The sequence below is a fragment of the Palaemon carinicauda genome, chromosome 37, assembly GCF_036898095.1.
Source record: "Palaemon carinicauda isolate YSFRI2023 chromosome 37, ASM3689809v2, whole genome shotgun sequence".
Taxonomy (NCBI): Eukaryota; Metazoa; Arthropoda; class Malacostraca; order Decapoda; family Palaemonidae; genus Palaemon; species Palaemon carinicauda.
This window is the reverse complement of record NC_090761.1, coordinates 64,704,696-64,731,197: the sequence shown is the minus strand read 5'-3', so window position 1 is coordinate 64,731,197 and position 26,502 is coordinate 64,704,696. Positions and strand designations below refer to the sequence as shown.

Genomic DNA, 26,502 nt, shown 5'->3' with positions numbered 1-26,502 from the left:
GAGAAGGACACTCCAAAATCAAACCATTGTTCTGTAATGTCGGGTAGTGCCATAGCCTCTGTACCATGGTCTTCCACTGTCTTGGGTTAGAGTTCTCTTACTTGAGGGTACACACAAGCACACTATTCTATCTACTTTCTCTTCCTCTTGTTTTGTTTAATTTTTATAGTTTATGTAGGAGATATTTATTTTGATGTTATTCCTCTTAAAATAGTTTTTCCTTTTTTCCTTTCCTCACTGGGTTATTTTCCCTGTTGGAGCCTTTGGGTTTATAGCATCCTGCTTTTCCAACCAGGGTTGTAGCTTAGCAAGTGATAATAATAATAATAATAATAATAATAATAATAATAATAATAATTATAATAATAATAATAATATGTTCTGTCCCATATTTTATATTCTACTTCTTTGAGATCATTCTGCTACGAAAAAAAAAAAATCAAATTGAAATTAAAAATCGGCAAGTAGAAAGGTCAGTAATGTATCTGTAAAGGTTGTTAAGAGACGTAAAATGTCCATCGAAGTTAAAAACCTGTATTATAATCATAGTTGAAAACTACGAAGAGAACTTCTTGTGTCTTGCATTGATGGTAATACGTGAGTATGAATTTGCACCACATTTATTATTATTATTATTATTATTATTATTATTATTATTATTATTATTATTATTATTATTATTATTACTATCCAAGCTACAACCCTAGTTGGAAAAGCAAGATGCTATAAGCCCAGGGGCTCCAACAGGGAAAACTATTAAGCGACCCAATCATTATGATAAAGTTTGGATAGATATCTTTGATTTTGTGTTGGCATCTCTGTAGCCAGGCCTTCTCCATCACGAGGCTCAATACTACACAGTATTCTAGAAGTTTTATTCCAGCTGTTACCAAGTTGTGGAATGATCTTCCTAATCGGGTAGTTGAATCAGTAGAACTTTCAAAAGTTCAAAGTTGGAGCAAATGTTTTTATGTTGACCAGGCTGACATGGGTCTTTTTATTGTTTATATATGACATATCTCTTTTTGACTTTGTTAATAGTTTATATAGGACATATCTGTTTTGACGCTGTTACTGTTTTTAGAATGATATATTGTTAATTTATTCTCATCATTTATTTATTTCCTTATTTCCTTTCCTCACTGGGCTATTTTTCCCTATTGGAGCCCTTGGGCTTATAGCATCTTGCTTTTCCAACTAGGGTTGTAGCTTGGCTAATAATAATAATAATAATAATAATAATAATAATAATAATAATAATAATAATAATAATAATAATTATCGATAGACTTTCAAAATACGCCAGTGAGTCATCTGTAGATGATCACCTAAATGATATTTTCATCAAGTTTGGTCAAAATCCTTTAACTAATCATAATGTAATTGAACAATTTTGCACAAATATACAAACGGAACTTCAGACAACTTTTAGACAATTTGTTTTGTTGCGATACAAAACCTGGAGATAGGCAATTGAGCTCAATTATATTGTATGCATATCGCACAAACAGGCTCATTAAAACATTATAATATGCAATTCGGAGCTGACTAGAATTGTCAGTTGTGATATATTTTTATATGTTTGAAAATTGTTCTAATTTGTTTCTCCTGAAATTATATTCTAATGCGTATTAACAGTGTTTTGTTTTGCCGAAGGTAAAGCGTTGTAATTTCCTTTATATATAAGGAGCAAGTGTGTTGTTTTATATATATATATATATATATATATATATATATATATATATATATTTATTTATTTATTTATTTATTTATTCATGTCAGGCTGAGCAGCAACCACTCGATAAAGACAATCTTCCACAATTTACCCAAACTGCCGTTTGGTAGCTAGGAAAGGGGAGGGAGTGGGAAGGGTATGTGTGCGTGTTCGGATCTAAATATGTAGCTGTCATATTTGACGGGTTTCGTACACTTGTATCGATATAAAAACAAAGGGAAAGAAGCGATCTCACTATTGATACCTCCAGTTTTTCTCATCTTAGCCTAAGCATCATAAACATTAACTTCGTCTTCCGAAACTTTGCATAATCTCCGCACGTAAATTTACTTAAGAGTGTGCACTTGACACATCCATAACTTTGGCTTCACATCCGTCACGATCATCGGTCTCTTTATGACTTTTGTAGTGATCTCTATCCCGCATTCCATTTAAATTCACCGCAGAAGCACGATGATGAGCACACGCGAACGAAGGAGTGAGGTGAGAAGAGACCTTTCAAAAAGTTGGAACAAGTTCGAAACGTGTAGAAAGGGCCCTTGTGTGTGTGCACGCGTAGTTGTGTGTGTGTTTCACTACGAGTTCACGTTGCTGGCGAAAAAGTTGGAGTGGACTGCTGTAGAATAAAGAAGAATCTGAGAATTTTAAGGTTCTTGTTGGCGGGGGTGGGGGGGTGGGGGGGGGGGGGTGGGGGGTTTAGAGGGTAGGACAGAATTGAATGGAATCTGAGGTTTTATGAATTTCGATCTAATATCAAATTGGGGTTTTGAGCTTGTCACGTTGGTTTAAAGGTTTAAAGGCCACTCATGAATGGCAGGGGCAAGGGGCAGTGACATTGCCTTATCGAGTAGGACAATGCCCTAGAGATTGACCATATATACATATGATCAGCGCCCAATCCCCCTCTCCACCCAAGCTAGGACCATGGAGGGCCAGGCATTGGCTGCTGAAGACTTAGCAGATAGACCTATAGGCTTCCCCAAACCCCCCATTATTAGCTAACAAGGATGGTGAGGTTGCAGCGACCAAAGATACTAACCAGTTAGGGACTCAACCACATCATCCACCACATGGAAGCTTCGTGTTCAATTCATAAATCCAATTCAATTATAGCGAGGTGGGTGTTTGACTTAGTAATGGATATTCATTCAGATTGGAGTGGTAACATGTGCAAAACATCAGAACACTTATAATGCAATGAATTCTACCCTGTTGAAAATTGCTTGGTTCTCCATTTTAGCCCCCTGAGCTCCTTTTCTGAAATTGAATATGCTGCATTTTCTTCATCCATTCTTTTCTTTTCACAGTAGAATATCTCGTGAATTCGTCTTTAGATTAGCACTATAATGGGAAGAATTAATGAATTTTATTAAAATTTTTTTTAGTTATGATAACTGAAATTGACATCATGTATAGATTTGAATTTTTTGTATAGACATATTTCTGAATATATATATATATATATATATATATATATATATATATATATATATATATATATATATATATATATATATATATATGTATATATATATATATATATTTTTTTTTTTTCAAGAGTAAAGCCATTTTTTTTAAACAGGATGTTGTTTTAAGGAAAATTAGCGCAATACTCAACATCACATTTGTATTTGCATTGCTAAATCGCGGATGAATACCCTGTGCGGAGAACTTGCACATTAAATTTAACTAAATCAAGCCATTGTTCTCTAGGTTTGGTTAGTGCTATAACCTCTGTAGCATGGTTACCCACTGTCTGGGGTTCAAGTTCTCTTGCTTGAGGGTACACTCAGGAACACTATTCTATCCGTTTCCCTGTTGGAGCCCTAGGGTTTATAGCACCCTGCATTTCCAATTAGTAATGATAATAATAATAATAATTATAATAATAATGATAATAATTATAATAATGATAATAATTATAATAATAATACACCTGCACAGAAGGCTCATAAGCAGTACATCTAAATTGTTTCATTTATCTTGCACGGTATATCTTACTTCCTGAATATTGAGGTATATCCTCAAATATTATTATTATTATTATTATTATTATTATTATTATTATTATTATTATTAGCTAAGCCATAACCCAAGTTGGAAAAACTACATGCTATAAGCTCAAGGGCTCCAACAGGGAAAATAGCCGACTGAGGAAAGGAAATAAGGAAATGAATAAACGATATGAGAAATAATGAAAATTGAAATATTTTTTTTTAAACAGCAACATCAAAACAGATATTTTATATATAAACTACAAAAATACTTATTTCAAGTTTTTTTATCCAGCCCCTTTTTATCGTTTGTATGTCTTCTCTTACCGCCGAACACTTCTAAATTATGCTCTCTTTTTTTTCACTGTCCATCTTTCAACATTAGCAAATGGTCTTGAAATACTGATCCATTTCACAAACACTTTTGCTTTTTTACTTTTACTACTTCCGCCAACGAAGTTTGGAGGAGATTATGTTTTCGCCCCTGTTTGACTGTTTGTTTGTGAACAACTTCCTGGCCACAATTTTACTCATAGAGAATTGAAAATTTTAGGGATTAATTGTAATGTTGAGACGTGGAAGCGATTCAATTTTGAAAGTCCCAGGTCAAGGTCAAGGTCGAGCAAAAGGTCGACCAAATTAACCCTAATCTTAACCCCAAGCCAGCACATATTTGTCACACAAACTTCGAAACACGCTTAGGGTCAAAATTGATTCTGCGAAAGGCAAGCTGGTTTAGAGAAGTGATTCAATTTTGAAAGTCCCAGGTCAAGGCCAAGGTCGAGCAAAAGGTCGACCAAATTAACCCCAATCTTAACCCCAAGCTAGCACATATTTGTCACACAAACTTCGAAACACGCTTAGGGTCAAAATTGATTCTGCGAAAGGCAAGCTGGTTTAGAGAAGTGATTCAATTTTGAAAGTCCCAGGTCAAGGCCAAGGTCGAGCAAAAGGTCGACCAAATTAACCCCAATCTTAACCCCAAGCTAGCGCATATTTGTCACACAAACTTCGAAACACGCTTAGGGTCAAAATTGATTCTGCGAAAGGCGAGCTGGTTTAGAGAAGTGATTCAATTTTGAAAGTCCCAGGTCAAGGCCAAGGTCGAGCAAAAGGTCGACCAAATTAACCCCAATCTTAACCCCAAGCTAGCGCATATTTGTCACACAAACTTCGAAACACGCTTAGGGTCAAAATTGATTCTGCGAAAGGCGAGCTGGTTTAGAGAAGTGATTCAATTTTGAAAGTCCCAGGTCAAGATCAAGGTCGAGCAAAAGGTCGAGCAAAAGGTCGACCAAATTAACCCCAATCTTAACCCCAAGCTAGCACATATTTGTCACACAAACTTCGAAACACGCTTAGGGTCAAAATTGATTCTGCGAAAGGCAAGCTGGTTTAGAGAAGTGATTCAATTTTGAAAGTCCCAGGTCAAGGCCAAGGTCGAGCAAAAGGTCGACCAAATTAACCCCAATCTTAACCCCAAGCTAGCGCATATTTGTCACACAAACTTCGAAACACGCTTAGGGTCAAAATTGATTCTGCGAAAGGCGAGCTGGTTTAGAGAAGTGATTCAATTTGAAAGTCCCAGGTCAAGGCCAAGGTCGAGCAAAAGGTCGACCAAATTAACCCCAATCTTAACCCCAAGCTAGCGCATATTTGTCACACAAACTTCGAAACACGCTTAGGGTCAAAATTGATTCTGCGAAAGGCGAGCTGGTTTAGAGAAGTGATTCAATTTTGAAAGTCCCAGGTCAAGGCCAAGGTCGAGCAAAAGGTCGACCAAATTAACCCCAATCTTAACCCCAAGCTAGCGCATATTTGTCACACAAACTTCGAAACACGCTTAGGGTCAAAATTGATTCTGCGAAAGGCGAGCTGGTTTAGAGAAGTGATTCAATTTTGAAAGTCCCAGGTCAAGGCCAAGGTCGAGCAAAAGGTCGAGCAAAAGGTCGACCAAATTAACCCCAATCTTAACCCCAAGCTAGCGCATATTGTCACACAAACTTCGGAAGACGCTTAGGGTCAAATTGATTCTGCGAAAAGGCAAGCTGGTTAGAGAAGTGATTCAATTTGAAAGTCCCAGGTCAAGGCCAAGGTCGAGCAAAAGGTCGACCAAATTAACCCCAATCTTAACCCCAAGCTAGCGCATTTTGTCACACAAACTTCGGAAGACGCTTAGGGTCAAAATTGATTCTGCGAAAGGCGAGCTGGTTTAGAGAAGTGATTCAATTTTGAAAGTCCCAGGTCAAGGCCAAGGTCGAGCAAAAGGTCGACCAAATTAACCCCAATCTTAACCCCAAGCTAGCACATATTTGTCACACAAACTTCGAAACACGCTTAGGGTCAAAATTGATTCTGCGAAAGGCAAGCTGGTTAGAGAAGTGATTCAATTTTGAAAGTCCCAGGTCAAGGCCAAGGTCGAGCAAAAGGTCGAGCAAAAGGTCGACCAAATTAACCCCAATCTTAACCCCAAGCTAGCGCATATTTGTCACACAAACTTCGGAAGACGCTTAGGGTCAAAATTGATTCTGCGAAAGGCAAGCTGGTTTAGAGAAGTGATTCAATTTTGAAAGACCAAGGTCAAGGTCTAGATCGAGCAAAAGGTCGAGTGAATTAGCCATAACCTTAACCCCAAGGTTGCACATGGTTGTCACACAGACTTCAAAATACGCTTACGGTCGAAATTGATTCTGGGAAAGCAAGCTGGTTCGAGAAATATGCTGCTGTGGTGGAGGTCTGCACTATGTGCTTTTCTAGTATAATCATATTTTCACCCGTTTTGTCTTCTTATGCCACCACCTGAGATACTCAAACATTTCTCATTTATTTATTTTTTATATTTTTTCTTCCATTTGTATTGTGTTTGCAGGGTTGCCAGGTTGGCCTTTTTCTGGCCAAAAATGTCCAAATTTGGTCTTTTTTTTTCTTGCGAGATACCTAATTTTGGCCTTTTTGAAACTGGTTAGCCTTAAATGCTATATTTTCGGCCTTTTTCAATTATTAGGTTTGCCTTTTAAAGCTGCAGTTGATCAGACGTTGGCCTTTTGTTATTTGGAAAACCTGGCAACCCTGTTTAACACCCATATTTCATTTCCATGAAGTTGAGTTGGCTGATTTATGCCTTTTTACATCAGGACTTTGGCTTCCATTAACACTTGAGTCTCTTATTAATATGTTGTACAAATGGTATTAGCTACTTGCTTCACCTGCAATGTGACTCGCCTCTCATTATCCTGTTATCTGTTTTATTTGGATAATGCAGTTTGTGTTGCTGGGTTCGATTGACTGCCGATGAGTCAGTGCCATAATTCAGCAGTATTGATGGGTAAAAGACTGATGCATTTGCTACTTATTTAAAACGGGTTAGGGGAAGCTGGTTACATATAAAGTATATATATATATATATAGTATATATATATATATATATATATATATATATATATATGCATACATATACATACATACATACATACATACATACACACACACACATATATATATATATATATATATATATATATATATATATATATATATATATATATATATATATATATATACATACATATACATACATACATACATACATACACACACATATATGTATATATATATATATATATATATGTATATATATATATATATATATATATATATATATATATATATATATATATATATATACACACACACACAATAAAGAAATAGTAACCCATAGGTCATTGAGTGGATGAACGGCCATCAATTCTCTCATAAACATACAGGTACAATAACTCTGTAAGCATGTATCTAATTCATCTTTTTGATTTATTGAAAGGTACGAAGCTAATGGGGCATTATGGGCATTTTTTTTTTTTATCGCTGACACTGAAATAGCTATTGCCACCCTGAACTTGAACCGGATATTAGAGATGAATGGTGCTGTTGTTGAATTGTGAATTTGGTTATTCTAAGCAAATTATAATGTCGGTTTGTAAAAAGCATTCTTTTGAGAGAGAGAGGGAGAGAGAGAGAGAGAGAGAGAGAGAGAGAGAGAGAGAGAGAGAGAGAGAGAGAGAGAGAGAGAGAAGGTGCCTAGGTGTTGGTTGGCATTCATTGTTTGCGCGTGATTTACGAGCTAATAGTTTGGCCTGCAATCAGCAAAAACAAAGGTTTTGTGTGTGTGTGTGTGTGGGGGGGGGGGGGGGGTTAGTCGTGGCTGAGGCCAAATCAGAAAGAAATAATCTCGTCAAGTGTAAAAATATTTCCGGCAGACAAACAAAGTAACTTTTCACTACCCAGTACAAACTCGAGAGAAGTTGTTCGGTCGTTTTGAAAGTTGTGTCATTAGCGTGCACTTGGCGGTTTGGTTCTCCTCCTCCTCCTCATTCCGTCCGTCTCTGGAAACTTTCGTCCACCCACTTTACTATGGAGATTTCCTGGCTTTTTTTTTTTTTTTTCATCCTCCGCTCTCGGCATTTTCCTTTCTCTAACTTTAAATGTGTTTGTGTTTATTTGTTTTTGTTTGAGTGTGTGTGTGTGTGTGTGAGTGTGTGTGTATGTAAGCGTAAGGGAGGCAGAAGATAGATGGAGGGTTGTATCTGCGGTGAGGAGTAGGAGATGAAATGAATGATTGTCAGGTCATAAAAAACCATACAAAACTAGAACGGGCACTCGGTAGAGCGCATACCTCCACCTATATCATGCTGTATATCATAAGATAAGCAATTGGGTTATGCACAATTTGGATCTAATTTCATGCAAATCAGATAAAAATTGGCCACGGTATGGCTAAAAGTAGTTTTTAACCTTTTCGTGACCTTGGCCTTGACTTTTGACCCAGTCACTCCAGAAATATAATCAAGTTGTCCTTGGATCATGGCCAATCGTTCTACCAAATTTGGTGAGATTAAATCAAATAGTTTTTGAGTTATGCGAATCACAAACTCACAGACTGACATACAAACAAATACACACCTATCAAAACATACAGCATCTTAAGGAGAGAAGGAACAAATAGAGATAGGCAGTAATCGTTAACACGGAAGTAATGTACCCAACGTCCATTTTTATTTTTGTTAATTAAGCACACAGCTTAATTCTCTTAGAGCTAAAATGAGCTAAACGCCCATTGCCGGCAACTGCAGGTACATTATCACTGTGCGGTATACTCTCGTTGAAACTGTAGCGCGTAAGGCTAATAGTAATTGCATAGGACTGGTAATTATCTCGGTTGTGCTCTGTTAATGCGCTGGTTTAAGTGATTTGTTTGTGGGTGCTATGACTGTAAACCCTATGAATCTGCAATGACCATGACCCGGATTTCTCTCTCTCTCTCTCTCTCTCTCTCTCTCTCTCTCTCTCTCTCTGACCGATTTGCTGTCTCTGACCCAATTTTTCTCTCACTCTCCTTCTATGACCGATTTGCTGTCTCTGACCCAAGTCTCTCTCTCTCTCTCTCTCTCTCTCTCTCTCTCTCTCTCTGTGTGTGTGTGTATGACCCGATCTCTCTCTCCTCATGACCAAAATTTCTCTTTATCTCTTTATGATCCATTTCTCTTTTACCCAAATTTCTCTTTTTCTCTATGACACCCTCTCTCTCTCTCTCTCTCTCTCTCTCTCTCTCTCTCTCTCTCCTCTCTCTCTCTCTCTCTCTCTCCATGACCTAAATTCGTCTTTTTTTTCTCTATGACCCATTTCTCTCTATTACCCAAATTTCTCTCTCTCTCTCTCTCTCTCTCTCTCTCTCTCTCTCTCTCTCTCTCTCTCTCTCTCTCTCTCTCGTTTTTCCACACCATAATTGCAACACCTTCTTTTGGAATGGGACCAACTGAGACAAACGTGTCAAAGGGGACATCTCTTAAGTACCCCTCCTCATGGTACCTAAAAAGTTATCGAGTTCTCGGAGAACTTTGAAGGCTGGAATTCCAGGAACAGCGGTTTCAGATGGAAATATTACAAGTGGTCGAGGGATTTTCTCAATTTCGTGGTCTGGAATAGGAACCGTGACGTATGCTATTTAGTAACTTGACTAATCTTGGACGGGGTCACTATGGGACAACGAGCCTTTGGGTGTTATTATTATTATTATTATTATTATTATTATTATTATTATTATTATTATTATTATTGTTTTTGTTATTATTATTATTATTGTTATTTTTATTATTATCATTATTATTATTTTTATTATTATTTTTATAATAATAATAATAATAATAATTATTATTATTATTGTTTTTGTTATTATTATTCTTATTGTTATTTATCATTATTATTATTTTTATTATTTTTATAATAATAATAATAATAATAATAATAATTATTATTATTATTATTATTAATGTTATTGTTATTATTATTATTACTTCCTAACTACAACCCTAGTTGGAAAAGCAGGATACTATAAGCCCAGGGGCTCCAACAGGGAAAATAGCCTAGTGAGGAATGGAAACAAGGAAAAATAGAGTATTTTAAGAACAATAACAACATTAAGATCAATATTTCCTATATAAACTATAAAAACTTTAACGAAACAAGAGGAAAAGAAATAAGATCGAAATGTGTGCCCGAGTGTAATGTTGTGAGCTGAGTTTTGGAGCGATCATATTACCTTTGCTCAAGGTCCTTTAAATATAAAGGACCTTTCCTTTGCCCATTAAGTAAAGATTTCGATTTTATGTGTCGATGAATAATACGTCATGCAGAAGAAATTGAAAATAAGTGTCGTCACTTCTGTTCAAACTTGCAGCAAATGGGTGATCTTGAACAGGCTGATATAAGTCCCTCTCTATAATATAATATATATATATATATATATATATATATATATATATATATATATATATATATATATATATATATATATATATATATAAGCATGTCTATTCTAACCTTGTTATCGATCTTAGGATGTTGTATATTTTTTATTCATTAATTCAAATATAGTTTATTTCTTTATTCCCTTTCCTCACTGGGCTATTTTTATATTCTTTATTCATTGATTTAAATACATTTTATTCATTTCCTTATTTCCTTTCCTCACTGGGCTATTTTTCCCTGATGGAGCCCTTGGGTTTAGAGCATCCTGCTTTTCCGATAATCTACAACAACTGCAATTTTGTTATGGGAAATAATTTTCAATACTTTTTGATTAAATGATTTAAAAAAAAATATATTTTCATAAGTAACGATTAAACTAGCGATAGAATCCTTTATGCTGAATATGTTGATAGAAATATGATCAAATGACCTCAAGAATGCGTGTGTTTTTTTTGTTGTTGTTGTTGTTTTTGTGTTGCTTGAGGGTACACTCGGGCATACTATTCTATCCCATTTTTCTCCCCCTTGTTTTGTTAAAGTTTTCATAGTTTAAATAGGAAATATTTATTTAAATGTTACTGTTATTAAATTATGTAATTTTTCTTTGTTTCCTTTCCTCACTGGGCTATTTTCCCTGTTGGGGCCCCTGGACTTATAGCATCTTGCTTTTCCAACCTGGGTTGTAGCTTAGCAAATAATAATAATAATAATAATAATAATAATAATAATAATAATAATAATAATAATACTGGGGGATTTTTTCATATAATTTATATCCAAATTTATGCAACGGGTGTATTTTTTTTAATGCAGTCAAGCAAGGGATACAGTTTGTTGTATCTGAATCTTTATCTTAGAAAATATAATACAGTCAGTCAACTATGCAAGAGAGCAACGAGTTTTTTACTTGGTAATCGATAATGATTAATTATTATTTTTTTCAATACATATTTTATTACTTTTGGGGTTTGATTTTAAAAATAAATATCAAATAAAAAAACATTAATACGCTGCTTTTACGAAACATGAATTAAACAAACTTCCATTTATCACCTGACGAACAAAGTGGTCACTGTTTCTTGACTTTAATGAACAATTATTAATTTTTTAAATATATATTTTATTAATTTTTTTTTAAATATATATTTTATTAATTTTGAGGTTTTATTTTAGATATAACGGCCAAATAAAAACGTAAATACGTTGCTTTCACGAAACATGAATTAAACAAACTTCCATTTATCACCTGACGAACAAAGTGGTCACTGTTTCTTGACTTTGATGAACAATTATTAATTTTTTAAATATATATTTTATGAATTTTAAACATAACTACCAAATAAAAACGGGAACACGCTGCTTTTACGAAACATGAATTAAACAAACTTCCATTTATCACCTGACGAACAAAGTGGTCACTGTTTCTTGACTTTGATGAACAATTATTAATTTTTTTCAATATATATTTTATGAATTTTAAACATAACTACCAAATAAAAACGGGAACACGCTGCTTTTACGAAACATGAATTAAACAAACTTCCATTTATCACCTGGTGAACAAAGTGGTCACTGTTTCATGACTTTAATGAACAATTATTATTTTTTTTCAATATATATTTTATGAATTTTAAACATAACTACCAAATAAAAACGGGAACACGCTGCTTTTACGAAACATGAATTAAACAAACTTCCATTTATCACCTGACGAACAAAGTGGTCACTGTTTCTTGACTTTGATGAACAATTATTAATTTTTTAAATATATATTTTATGAATTTTAAACATAATTACCAATAAAAACGGGAACACGCTGCTTTTACGAAATATGAATTAAACAAACTTCCATTTATCAACTGGTGAACAAAGTGGTCACTGTTTCATGACTTTAATGAACAATTATTAATTTTTTCAATATATATTTTATTAATTTTGAGGTTTTATTTTAAATATAACTGCCAAATGAAAACGTAAATACGTTGCTTTCAAGAAACATGAATTAAACAAACTTCCATTTATCACCTGGTGAACAAAGTGGTCACTGTTTTTTGACTTTGATGAACAATTATTAATTTTTTAAATATATATTTTATGAATTTTAAACATAACTACCAAATAAAAACGGGAACACGCTGCTTTTACGAAACATGAATTAAACAAACTTCCATTTATCACCTGACGAACAAAGTGGTCACTGTTTCTTGACTTTGATGAACAATTATTAATTTTTTAAATATATATTTTATGAATTTTAAACATAATTACCAATAAAAACGGGAACACGCTGCTTTTACGAAACATGAATTAAACAAACTTCCATTTATCACCTGGTGAACAAAGTGGTCACTGTTTCATGACTTTAATGAACAATTATTATTTTTTTTCAATATATATTTTATGAATTTTAAACATAACTACCAAATAAAAACGGGAACACGCTGCTTTTACGAAACATGAATTAAACAAACTTCCATTTATCACCTGGTGAACAAAGTGGTCACTGTTTCTCGACTTTAATGAACAATTATTAATTTTTTAAATATATATTTTATGAATTTTAAACATAACTACCAAATAAAAACGGGAACACGCTGCTTTTACGAAATATGAATTAAACAAACTTCCATTTATCAACTGGTGAACAAAGTGGTCACTGTTTCATGACTTTAATGAACAATTATTAATTTTTTCAATATATATTTTATTAATTTTGAGGTTTTATTTTAAATATAACTGCCAAATGAAAACGTAAATACGTTGCTTTCAAGAAACATGAATTAAACAAACTTCCATTTATCACCTGGTGAACAAAGTGGTCACTGTTTTTTGACTTTGATGAACAATTATTAATTTTTTAAATATATATTTTATGAATTTTAAACATAACTACCAAATAAAAACGGGAACACGCTGCTTTTACGAAACATGAATTAAACAAACTTCCATTTATCACCTGACGAACAAAGTGGTCACTGTTTCTTGACTTTGATGAACAATTATTAATTTTTTAAATATATATTTTATGAATTTTAAACATAATTACCAATAAAAACGGGAACACGCTGCTTTTACGAAATATGAATTAAACAAACTTCCATTTATCAACTGGTGAACAAAGTGGTCACTGTTTCATGACTTTAATGAACAATTATTAATTTTTTCAATATATATTTTATTAATTTTGAGGTTTTATTTTAAATATAACTGCCAAATGAAAACGTAAATACGTTGCTTTCAAGAAACATGAATTAAACAAACTTCCATTTATCACCTGGTGAACAAACTAGTCACTCTTTCATTATTATTATTATTATTATTATTATTATTATCATTAGCCAAATACAACCCTAGTTGGAAAAGCAAGATGCTATAAGCCCAAGGGCTCCAACAGGGAAAAATAGCCCAGTAAGGAAAGGGAATAAGGAAATAAATAAATGGTTAGAACAAATTAACTATAAATCATTCTAGAAACAGTAACAACGTCAAAACAGATATGTCATATTGTTCATGGCTTTAATGAACAATCATGATTTTTTTCAATATACATTTTATTGATTTTTAGGTTTTATTTTAAATGTAACTACCGAATAAAAACGTAAATACGCTGTTTTCACGAAACATGAATTAAACAAACTTCCATTTATCACCTGGTGAACAAAGTGGTCACTGTTTCATGACTTGAATATTTACCACGTCACGAAATATGACTGGAATTATTATTATAACCTTTTATGCGACCTTTTATTTTGTTTATTGCTGTCATCCCCGAATTAACTGGATCTCCAGCTGTAGGGGAAAGTGATCTCTTGATACCTTGCTAATACCACCACCTTTTCAGCTAGATATTCGTTTCCCTTTTTTTTTTTTTTTTTTTTTTTTTTTTTTTTTTTTTTTTCCGTGAATATTTTATTCTTTTTTTTTTCACGCCATGTTTGCTGATGGTGATTTTATTGGAGTGTGTCTGCATTAGTTTTGTTAAGCGTTGGTGTTGTGATGGGAATGTGTAGAGGAAAAGGGAAGATATGGTTTTTTTCTTTATTTTATTTTTTCTTAGGAAACGTTGTGATGAAATATCATTCTTATAATTTAGTTTCGTGAAATTGTTGTTTGGTAAATATGTTTGAGATAAGTCTGAAATATCTGTGACTGTGAAGAGGAAAAGGGGACAACATTGGGATGAAATGTCATTCTTACAGTTTCGTGAAATTGTTGTTTGGTAAACATGCTTGAGACATTTCCAAATCAGGCCTATCTGTGAATGTGTAGAGGAAAAGGGGAGTTTTTTTTTTTATAACTTAGGAAACGTTGAGATGAAATGTCGTTCTTATAGTTTTGTGAAATTGTTGTTTAGTGAACATGTTTGAGACATTTCCAAATTAGGCCTATCTGTGAATGTGTAGAGGAAAAGGGGAGTTTTTTTTTTTCTAACTTAGGAAACGTTGAGATGAAATGTCGTTCTTATAGTTTTGTGAAATTGTTGTTTAGTGAACATGTTTGAGACATTTCCAAATTAGGCCTATCTGTGAATGTGTAGAGGAAAAGGGGAGTTTTTTTTTTTTTCTAACTTAGGAAACGTTGAGATGAAATATCGTTCTTATAGTTTTGTGAAATTGTTGTTTAGTGAACATGTTTGAGACATTTCCAAATTAGGCCTATCTGTGAATGTGTAGAGGAAAAGGGGAGTTTTTTTTTTTTTCTAACTTAGGAAACGTTGAGATGAAATGTCGTTCTTATAGTTTTGTGAAATTGTTGTTTAGTGAACATGTTTGAGACATTTCCAAATTAGGCCTATCTGTGAATGTGTAGAGGAAAAGGGGAGTTTTTTTTTCTAACTTAGGAAACGTTGAGATGAAATGTCGTTCTTATAGTTTTGTGAAATTGTTGTTTAGTGAACATGTTTGAGACATTTCCAAATTAGGCCTATCTGTGAATGTGTAGAGGAAAAGGGGAGTTTTTTTTTCTAACTTAGGAAACGTTGAGATGAAATGTCGTTCTTATAGTTTTGTGAAATTGTTGTTTAGTGAACATGTTTGAGACATTTCCAAATTAGGCCTATCTGTGAATGTGTAGAGGAAAAGGGGAGTTTTTTTTTTTCTAACTTAGGAAACGTTGAGATGAAATGTCGTTCTTATAGTTTTGTGAAATTGTTGTTTAGTGAACATGTTTGAGACATTTCCAAATTAGGCCTATCTGTGAATGTGTAGAGGAAAAGGGGAGTTTTTTTTTTCTAACTTCGGAAACGTTGAGATGAAATGTCGTTCTTATAGTTTTGTGAAATTGTTGTTTAGTGAACATGTTTGAGACATTTCCAAATTAGGCCTATCTGTGAATGTGTAGAGGAAAAGGGGAGTTTTTTTTTTCTAACTTCGGAAACGTTGAGATGAAATGTCGTTCTTATAGTTTTGTGAAATTGTTGTTTAGTGAACATGTTTGAGACATTTCCAAATTAGGCCTATCTGTGAATGTGTAGAGGAAAAGGGGAGTTTTTTTTTTCTAACTTAGGAAACGTTGAGATGAAATGTCGTTCTTATAGTTTTGTGAAATTGTTGTTTAGTGAACATGTTTGAGACATTTCCAAATTAGGCCTATCTGTGAATGTGTAGAGGAAAAGGGGAGTTTTTTTTTTCTAACTTAGGAAACGTTGAGATGAAATGTCGTTCTTATAGTTTTGTGAAATTGTTGTTTAGTGAACATGTTTGAGACATCTCCAAATTAGGCCTATCTGTGAATGTGTAGAGGAAAAGGGGAGTTTTTTTTTTTCTAACTTAGGAAACGTTGAGATGAAATGTCGTTCTTATAGTTTTGTGAAATTGTTGTTTAGTGAACATGTTTGAGACATTTCCAAATTAGGCCTATCTGTGAATGTGTAGAGGAAAAGGGGAGTTTTTTTTTTCTAACTTAGGAAACGTTGAGATGAAATGTCGTTCTTATAGTTTTGTGAAATTGTTGTTTAGTGAACATGTTTGAGACATTTCCAAATTAGGCCTATCTGTGAATGTGTAGAGGAAAAGGGGAGTTTTTTTTTTTTTTAACTTAGGAAACGTTGAGATGAAATGTCGTTCTTATAGTTTTGTGAAATTGTTGTTTAGTGAACATGTTTGAGAGAAGTCTAAACTATCAGTGAATGTGTAAAGTTTTTTTTCTTTTGAGATGAAATGTCAATCTTACAGTACCGTGAAACTTTTGTTTAGTAAACATGTTTGAAATAAGTTCAAATTATTAATCCGAAAAGTGCTTAGATTGTTTGATGGGCCACTTTACGGTGATCAGTATGATTTGTCATGAATGGATATATTTACTAAAATATCAATGAAAATCCACAAAATATGACGAGTTCTATGCTCGTAGCTCGAACAAAAGGGCCAAGATAACGAAAAGTATATGCCAACATATTAATGAATATTTTGTACATGATATAAGTTGATTTCAGTGGGAAATACAGGTTTCTCTCTTAATTTTGTGTTGTGTGCAAATGTAGTTGATGACGTAAACAGAGGACCCCAATGAAAGAAAATAACATTTCATGTTAACCTAATAGTCAGATCTCCCTGGACAATTCTATCCTGTTCGTAATACTAGGCAGGCAGTTAATTCTAATAGCCAGGCCTTCTCCATCGCGAGGCTCAATACTACGCAGTACTCTAGAAGTTTTATTCCAGCTGTGACCAAGTTGTGGAATGATCTTCCTAATCGGGTGGTTGAATCAGTAGAACTTCAAAAGTTCAAAGTTGGAGCAAATGCTTTTTTGTTGACCAGGCGGACATGAGTCTTTTTATAGTTTATTTATGACATATTTGTTTTTTATGTTGTTAATAGTTTATATATGACATGTCTGTTTTGACGTTGTTACTTATTTTATAATGATTTATTGTTAATTTGTTCTCTTCATTTATTTATTTCCTTATTTCCTTTCCTCACTGGGCTATTTTTCCCTGTTGGAGACATTGGGCTTATAGCATCTTGCTTTTCCAACTAGGGTTGTAGCTTGGATAGTAATAATAATAATAATAATAATATGACAAATCACAGGGTTCTTTTCTGAAGCTTACAGGTAATGTTTGCCTAAGGTATTTGTTTGTGATGCTGAATGCAAATGATATCGTATTATAAACCTATCTATCATGCCTCAAAATAGTATCAAAATAACGGAGATCATCTCTCTCTCTCTCTCTCTCTCTCTCTCTCTCTCTCTCTTAAACTAATGCGCCAGATTAAGTAGCAACGTAGTTAGAAGATTCGCATTTTATTTAGAGGTAGGCCGGATAATTGGTTTAATCATCTGTAAAGTCCACGAACATGCCGAGGCTGGAAATAATCCAATGTTGATTCGTGGTACGTGTCTAGTTTTATCTTCAGCACTCGTCAACATTTTAAGGAGATCAACCAACTAATATTCTTAGCTTATTGGCAATTATCGTAATTATTTCTGCGAGTGGTAATCATCGGGGGGTTATTTATAAGAGATGAATTACAATTGCAGTACACTAGATCTCCTGATTCTTCTAAATGGTTGGTTTATCATCCTAATTGGTAAATCATAATAACGCATGATGAAGCAGTTCTTCACCTTATTAGTGAATTTATTGATATATGAAACTGTTCTATTGGTTAGTTATACTGGATCTAGTTTTATTTCATAGTTCCATTTGATAACTGTTGCATTGTTGACACTCGACGCTCCTGGTCTAAATTTAATACCACGTTACTCAAGAACTGTGGATTATACGATCTCTCGCAGTGGCATTGATTGAGAAGGTGCACTGGCAGGTAATTGAATGATTAATAACAAGCTCTGGGCAGTGTATTGGCTGATTGCCAACTGTATTACAGGAGTATATATTGATTGACAGGTAACCGTGTGTGGTGTGTTGATTGATTGACAGCGCGGTCTGCAATAGCTTTATTGATTGATTGGCAAAGAACTCTAGTAGTTGTATTATTGATTGATTGACAACGAGGTCGTATTAGTGTGTTGATTGATTAGCAATAAGTTCCTGCTGGTATATTTATTGATTGGCAAGGAGCTCTGCCTAAAATGTATTGATTGATTGGCGATGAGTTATGGCTGGTGTATTGATTGATTGACAAGGAGCTCTGCCTACCATGTATTGATTGATTGACAACGAGTTCTGGCCGGTGTATTGACGATTGATAAGGATTTGTGGCATAAGCGTATTGAATGATTAGCTCGGACAGAGGAGAATTGATTGATTAACAAGGAGTTATGGTATATGTATCGATTAATTGACAACGAGTTCTGACGCAAGCGAAATGATTGATTGACAACTGGTTTTGGCTGATGTACTGATTGTTGGACAGCACAGCCTGGTTGATGTATGGATTGGTTGATAACAAGCTCTGGCAGGTGTATTGATTTACTGAGAACGGTATATCCTGCTACACATGTGGAAGATTCTCCATGGATCAGTCAGGAACGACCTGAAGATCAAGTTTGTGTCTAGGCCTCGGACTGGCTTTAAAGCAGCCTATAACCAGAGTCTATATGACAAGTCTTTCGCTGTCATTGGCCCACGTCTCTGGAACTGCCTCCCAGTACACATTAACAAGATTGGAGAATTCGAGCCATTCAAAAGAAAACTTTCATCTTTGCTCCAGCGAATTCCTGACAAGCCTCCTGTTAAGGGGTATACATCTCCTAACACCAACTCAATCCTGGACTGGAGGATGGATCCAGCTACATTGGAGCTATGGGGCGGTCAAGATAGTTGATGACCCTGTTGCAGCGCACTAAACCGGACATAAGTAACTCATAAGTAAGTAGGTGTTTTAATCAAGAGACAACGAGATCTGCTAAGTGTATTGATTGATCCTTAAAGAAAAACGCAACATATGAATTTAATTATGTTAAAAAGGCTATTAAGAGTCATGACAAATTTGTTGGAATAAAATGCGAAAAGGACTGACGTTTATTAAGCAATACAAGAACAAAAGGATTTATTTATTTATTTATTGTGTCACGGGAAAGTAAAAGAAAGGTATTGCATTGACAGACATATATATTAATTTAAGTAAATGAAATACATAGGAGGTATTGGTTGTGATACTGATTATTGTTAGTTCACAGTGCAGAAATCAACTGTTTTTAGGCAGTTTTTGATTTTGACTGACTTTGTCACCAGATGTACCGTGTCAATTTTTTCCCCATGTCTCTTTTTATCATTGTAGTTGTTGTGTGCTTCTTAATTATATATTTTTATCTCTTTTATTCCTAAAATATGTTTTTATTTTTCCAGTCTTCATATTCGTTCAAGTTTAACTAGTTATTTGTATACTGTACCAATATAGTTAACATTTAACTCTCCAACTCTCTCTCTCTCTCTCTCTCTCTCTCTCTCTCTCTCTCTCTCTCTCTAAAGAAACAAATTTAATCACCAGGCACATCAGCCACGACTCGAATTTCTGCTGAAGGGGAATGAATCGAGATTTTGCAAGTGTTTGCAAGATTGCATTGAAGCAATCAGCGTGCTCTAAATCTGGAGATGAGGCAAAAGTAAGAGGCAGTAGTAACGGCCTCTCTACTTCTGCCTTGAAATGAAGGCGGTCTTCAACTTTTGCCTCGAAATGAAGGCGGTCTTCAACTTCTGCCTCGAAATGAAGGCGGTCTTCAACTTCTGCCTCGAAATGAAGGCGGTCTTCAACTTCTGCCTCGAAATGAAGGCGGTCTTCAACTTCTGCCTCGAAATGAAGGCGGTTTTCAATTGCCTCTTGATTGACTTCCTCTTATTGCTGTGCTAATCTGTGTGCTTTTGACAGAGGACGATTGCTTGTTTCGGTTTTTGTTTTTTTGTCTTGTTTGCTTTAATTTTGGATTTACATAGGAGGTTGCTATGAGCTTGTGTCCTCGCGTGTTTTTCTGGTCATTCATTATTTTTGGTTTTGAATATATGTATATATATATATATATATATATATCATTAGCCGTTACTAGTTCACTGTAAAACAAAGTCCTCAGCCATGTCCTTTCACTTGCGTCTCCTTTTGGTCTTTAATGCCAGTATATATATATATATATATATATATATATATATATATATATATATATGTATATATATATATATACACATACATATATATATATGCATGTATGTATGTATTTAAATGCATACATACACATACTCCTTAGATATTTTTCCTTATAGTGGGGTGCAATCAAAAGTGCCTAGCCTTCTAGTTTTTCAAGATACTTAACTAAGTATATATCTAACTACTTTTTATATAATTTTATTTTCTTTTAGTCGCTGTTAATTTTACACTTACTGTATGTTCGCAGAAATAGGGGATCCTATAGAGAAGTGATTCATTCTGTCGCTTCCCCTCTAAGACTCGAGTTTTGTTCAGGCATGTTAAGATCATTTATTATCATCAGCCCACCCCCTTTTTTTGGGGGGGGGGCAATTTTCTATGTGGTGGATGCAGGAGTAATATTATCTTTGTCACGTAAAACTTCCATTCATCTTTATTCAAGCGTTCTGGTCCTGTTGGATTTAGAGAACCTTTTGAAAAAGTGGAAATGCATATTCTTGTGTCTCTCAGTTCTTAGAGGTCGTCTTAAGTAAAAAGATGACATAGAAAAGTCCTTTAGTCTCTCTCTCTCTCTCTCTCTCTCTCTCTCTATATATATATATATATATATGTATATATATATGTATATATATATAATATATATTTATATGGGATATATATATATATATATATTTTGTCTAAATATATATAATATATATATATATATATATTTTGTCTAATAAATTCGCAAAAGAAAATTACATCATTCTAATTTTGCTTGTGGTTTTATTACATCTGAACATCACTTGTTCTTATTTTACGTATATGTTTATATATATATATATATATATATATGTGTGTGTGTGTGTGTGTGTATACATATATGTTTATATATGTATATATATGTGTGTGTGTGTTATTAAAGGACACACGGTGTCACACAATGCTTTAGCTGCCAACTGAACTCTATCAAATCTTCCATCAAGTAAATTACAGCCACTGAACTATATTGCTGAGGTCAGCAATTAGTGATCACTACATATGTATCTTTTTACATCATTAATCTTATTTTTTCATACACGAAAAATTTACATAATTCATGTATATTGGGTATGCCTCATTTAACTATGCCAGTATGCTAAGGTATGTAATTGTGTACTGTTTCGCTTCAGCAAAAATGTCAGACTTTTCTGGTTGGGGGATTGTCTGGTTTTTAATGCTCGACTTGCGAACGAAGATTATTTTGTTGACGTTTTGATAACATTTTGGAATTGTCTGGAATTTCAGTTGACAGTTCATGCTCTCTCTCTCTCTCTCATCTCTCTCTCTCTCTCTCTCAATCTAAGAATTTTCATGTTCAACTTTCTGTTGGCATACATAGAGCGCATAATATTATGATTTTATATATATATATGTATATATATATATATATATATATATTTATAATATGATTTATATATATATATATATATATATAGAGAGAGAGAGAGAGAGAGAGAGAGAGAGAGAGAGAGAGAGAGAGAGAAATTCTCTCTTTTGTCCTATGTAGAATTCATACTATTCTGGATTTTATTGATTTTTATGACTCTACTCTATAGCTCCCTCGACTGTCTGGGAAGTTTTTTTTTTTTTTTTTTATCTTTTCTGGAATCCTTTGTTCAATGCAGATTTGAGCAGTATTTTATCTTCGCGTTTCCTTTACCCTCTACACTTTCTTTCTATTTTCCTTTAACCGTTCCGAAATGGAAGGGACCGCTCTCTCTCTCTCTCTCTCTCTCTCTCTATATATATATATATATATATGTATATGTATATATATGTATATATACATATATATATATATATATATGTATATATATGTATATATATATTTATATATATATCAATATATTTATATATGCATGTATATAATTCTCTCTCTCTCTCTCTCTCTCTCTCTCTATATATATATGTATATATATATATATATATGTGTGTGTATATATATATATATATATTTATGTGTGTATATATATATATATATATATATATTTATATATACACACACAAACATACATCTACATATACATATACATACACACACACCAGTACTTACACTGAATACATACGTGAAAGTTTTCTATATAATAAACGTATTTTATGTATTATGTATAATTGATGCTGACTGAAATATCTTTGCATTTAGAAAGTTACCCGTGTTAAGGATACATATGAAGAGTTTTTTTGAAGGGATTAATTGGGGGTAGGGTGACCATTGTCATTGAGACACTAGATTTTGTAAAAAATAAATGAACTGTTCTATCACTTTCACTCGTGAAAAGTTGTTCTACCGTCTCCGAGAAGGATTTTAAATGAAAAAAAAGAAGAAAAGTTTATAAAACTCTGTGTGCTTATATATATATATATATATATATGTGTGTGTATTTATATATATACAGTATATATATGTGTGTGTGTGTAGAGAGAGAGAGAGAGAGAGAGAGAGAGAGAGAGAGAGAGTGAGTTTCCCTTTGTTCAAGTACCTTAGTTCGACCTGAACTCTGATATTTTAAATAGTTCTTTTTTTCAGGGTGTTCTGTTGCCCACCAAAATAAGGGATCCTCTTCGTCCATTATTGGAAATGTCATAAGGCGAAAGTACCACAGGCCTAAAATATGGCATATTTCTGGTTAACGTGAATTTGAGAGAGCTGCCATTTTTATATTTTTTAAAAAAATTTTTTTGGGGGGTGGGTGGGGGGGGGGGGGGGTTGGGGGCTGGTGGATATGGGACATGTCTGGAGCTCATTGCCAGTTGGCAAAGTTTAGGGATTGTCGATAAATGTGATTTATGGAGTTTTAATATTATTATATATATACATGTGTATATATGTACATTTATGTATATAAATATAGATATATATACACACACACACATATATATATATATATATATATATTTACATATCTATATGTATATATATGTATAAATACATATATATATATATATGTATATATATAATATATATATTTACACTTATATACAGTAGATATATATACAGTATATATATATATCTATATATATATTATCTATCTATATATATATATATATATATATATGATAAATTGTGCACATTTAGACGTGTTTTTTTTTATGTTCAAAAAAGCTATATATTTTAATATCTTAATGTCTGGATTCTGGATTCTCTCTAATACCTCGGGTATGAGAGCGAATCCCAACATTAGGTATTAAAATATATGGCTTATTTGGATATATATATATATACATATATATATATATATATATATACATACATATATACATATATATATATTTATATATATATATATATATATATATATTATATATATATATATATATATATATATTCTCTCGCTTGAGAGTGACCTCGAGCACATTATTCCATCTAATTTCTCTTTCTCTTATTTTGTTAAAGTTTTTTTTTTTATAGTTTAAGCAGGAAATATTCATTTAAATGTTGTTACTCTTTTTGAAATATTTTTATTTTTCCCTGTTTCCTTTCCTCACTTGGCTATTTACCCCGTTGGGGCCCCTGGGCTTATAGCATCCCGCTTTTCCAACTAGGGTTGTAGCTTAGCAATTGATAGCGATGATAATGATAATATATATGGTCAGTGTATAGGGCATTATCCTTGGCCTTTGCCATTCATGAGTGACCTTTAAACCTTAAACTGGAAACAGGCTTCTCCTCGTGTATCTCTTTGATGGTATTTTCCTTTTTGGAGACGAATTGTTTCTCTCTTGAACCTTATTATTATAATCACTTAACATGGCTAAGATCTCCTTTTGGGTCGGTTGACACACGAGTTTCTGCGGAAGGGCCAACACCAACCGTATTGTGACGACTGCTTAGTACCTCTAACAGTAAGGCATTTGTTGACCGAATGCCCCAATTATAACAACTTAAGGAATAGATATTTGTTTGAGGCTCGAGGTGAGGGTGGCAGGTTCATCCTTGCCAAGATTCTTGGAAATGATGTGTCCTACCATGCAAGTGGCATTTTTAGATTTATTTCAGAAGCAGGTCTTCTGAAAAATATTTAACTTTTATGACATTCAACTTTTATGATTTTAATTGAATACTCTTTGATTTTTATTTTATTTTATTTTTTTATTTTTGTATACATAAATTGAATGTTACCGGCGTCAATGACCTCAGGTGTCAGGATGCCTGAAAACTTTAAATCAATCAATCAATCAATCATCTCCTTTTGGGAGGAGGAGGTGTGATAAATCTGACAATGTCGTCTTCAATGTCTCTGTAGTCTTTTACCATCCATTTTACGTTTATAGGGATATAAAGAAGTGAGCAATGAAGACCTTTAACAGTTTCTCTTTAATATAGTTTGTTGTATATTTTTAATACACACATTCATATTCAAACATATTCCCATGTTCAGATTGCAATTTTGAATACTTATGTGCAGTTAAAATTTTAAATACTTACTTGCAGTTGTAGTTTTAAATACGTATGTGCAGTTGCAATATTATACACTTATTAGCAGTTGCAATTTTATACATATTCTTATGTACATTTGCAATTTTAAATACTTATGTGCAGTTGCAATTTTAAATATTTATGAGCAGTTGCAATTTTATATACTTATATACATTTCCAATTTTATATACTTTGTGCAGTTGCAATTTTATATACTTATGTATATCAGCAATTTTATATGCTTATATGCAGTTGCAGTTTTAAATACTTATGGGCAGTTGCAATTTTATATACTTATGTATATTAGCAATTTTATATGCTTATATGCAGTTGCAGTTTTAAATACTTATGTGCAGTTGTAATTTTGTATACTTATGTAACATTTGCAATTTTAAACACATGTTCAATTGCAGTTTTAAATACTTATGTGCAGTTGCAATTTTAAAATATTCATATACAGTTACAATTGTAAATACTTTTAGGGGGTTACAATTAATTAATATTAATAGCTCTAATTTGAGTAATAAATCACTATAAGATAAGATTGTAGTCTTTAGAATTTCGAGCTTGTGTGGTTTAAATATTTTTGCGAGTGTAAATAAATGGTTACATGATTTTAGTAGTAGTCTGTAAATTTGATAGTGAATATTCAATTTAGTCTCTCTCTCTCTCTCTCTCTCTCTCTCTCTCTCTCTCTCTCTCGTGTATTATGTTTTTAATCGAATTTAAGTATAGTTTTAATTAGGCCTGGCAGCGACTGTATCCAATAAGATTCTACTAATCTCAATTAAAGTTTTTAATGAGCATAGTGGAATAATCCGTATGTATTTCTGTGGGCCTCTTTTCAAAGCCTTGGTAGTCCTGGAGCCAAGGGTGTTTGCATCCATTTTATGTCCACAAAATTACCCACCTGATTTTGATAGTGGACCACCTTGGACACATTTTTAGCCGTAATGCGAAAAGTAGATAATCCTTTTCACAAACACACAAATACGGCACTATTGTATATTATTACACCTTTACAAACACACCACATTGTGCCAACATTATTTAGTTAATTTTGTTTTATAGTTTATATTTGAAAGATTTATTTGAAAGTCACTGTTCTTAAAATGTTTTATTTATTTCCTCATTTCCTTTTCTCGCTGGCCTATTTTCCTTGTTGGAGCCCTTGGGCTTATAGCATCCTGCTTTTCCAACTAGGGTTGTAGCTTAGCAAGTAACAACGACAATAATAATAATAATAATAATAATAATAATAATAATAATAATAATAATAATAATAATAATAATAGTTATAATAGTAATTATCATAATTATAACAATTATAATTATAATAATTATAATGATAATTATTATTACGTACAATGCTATTTTTCTCATGATGAACAATTTTAGCTTAACACAGAAATTTTAATGGTTTGTATATATGTCGTCATTATGGAACTCAGTATTTAAATAATCAATTAATTGTATACTGCGTGATA

General features: G+C 33.0%; 1 protein-coding gene and 1 long non-coding RNA gene across 3 annotated transcripts in view; one reads left to right on the top strand and one right to left on the bottom strand.

The window, feature by feature from the left end:
• The window catches only part of LOC137629411 (uncharacterized), a 330,089-nt gene that overhangs the window by 36,576 nt on the left and 267,011 nt on the right, over nucleotides 1–26,502 (top strand). The window lies entirely within an intron of this gene.
• The window catches only part of LOC137629164 (uncharacterized), a 98,944-nt gene that overhangs the window by 13,291 nt on the left and 59,151 nt on the right, over nucleotides 1–26,502 (bottom strand). The window lies entirely within an intron of this gene.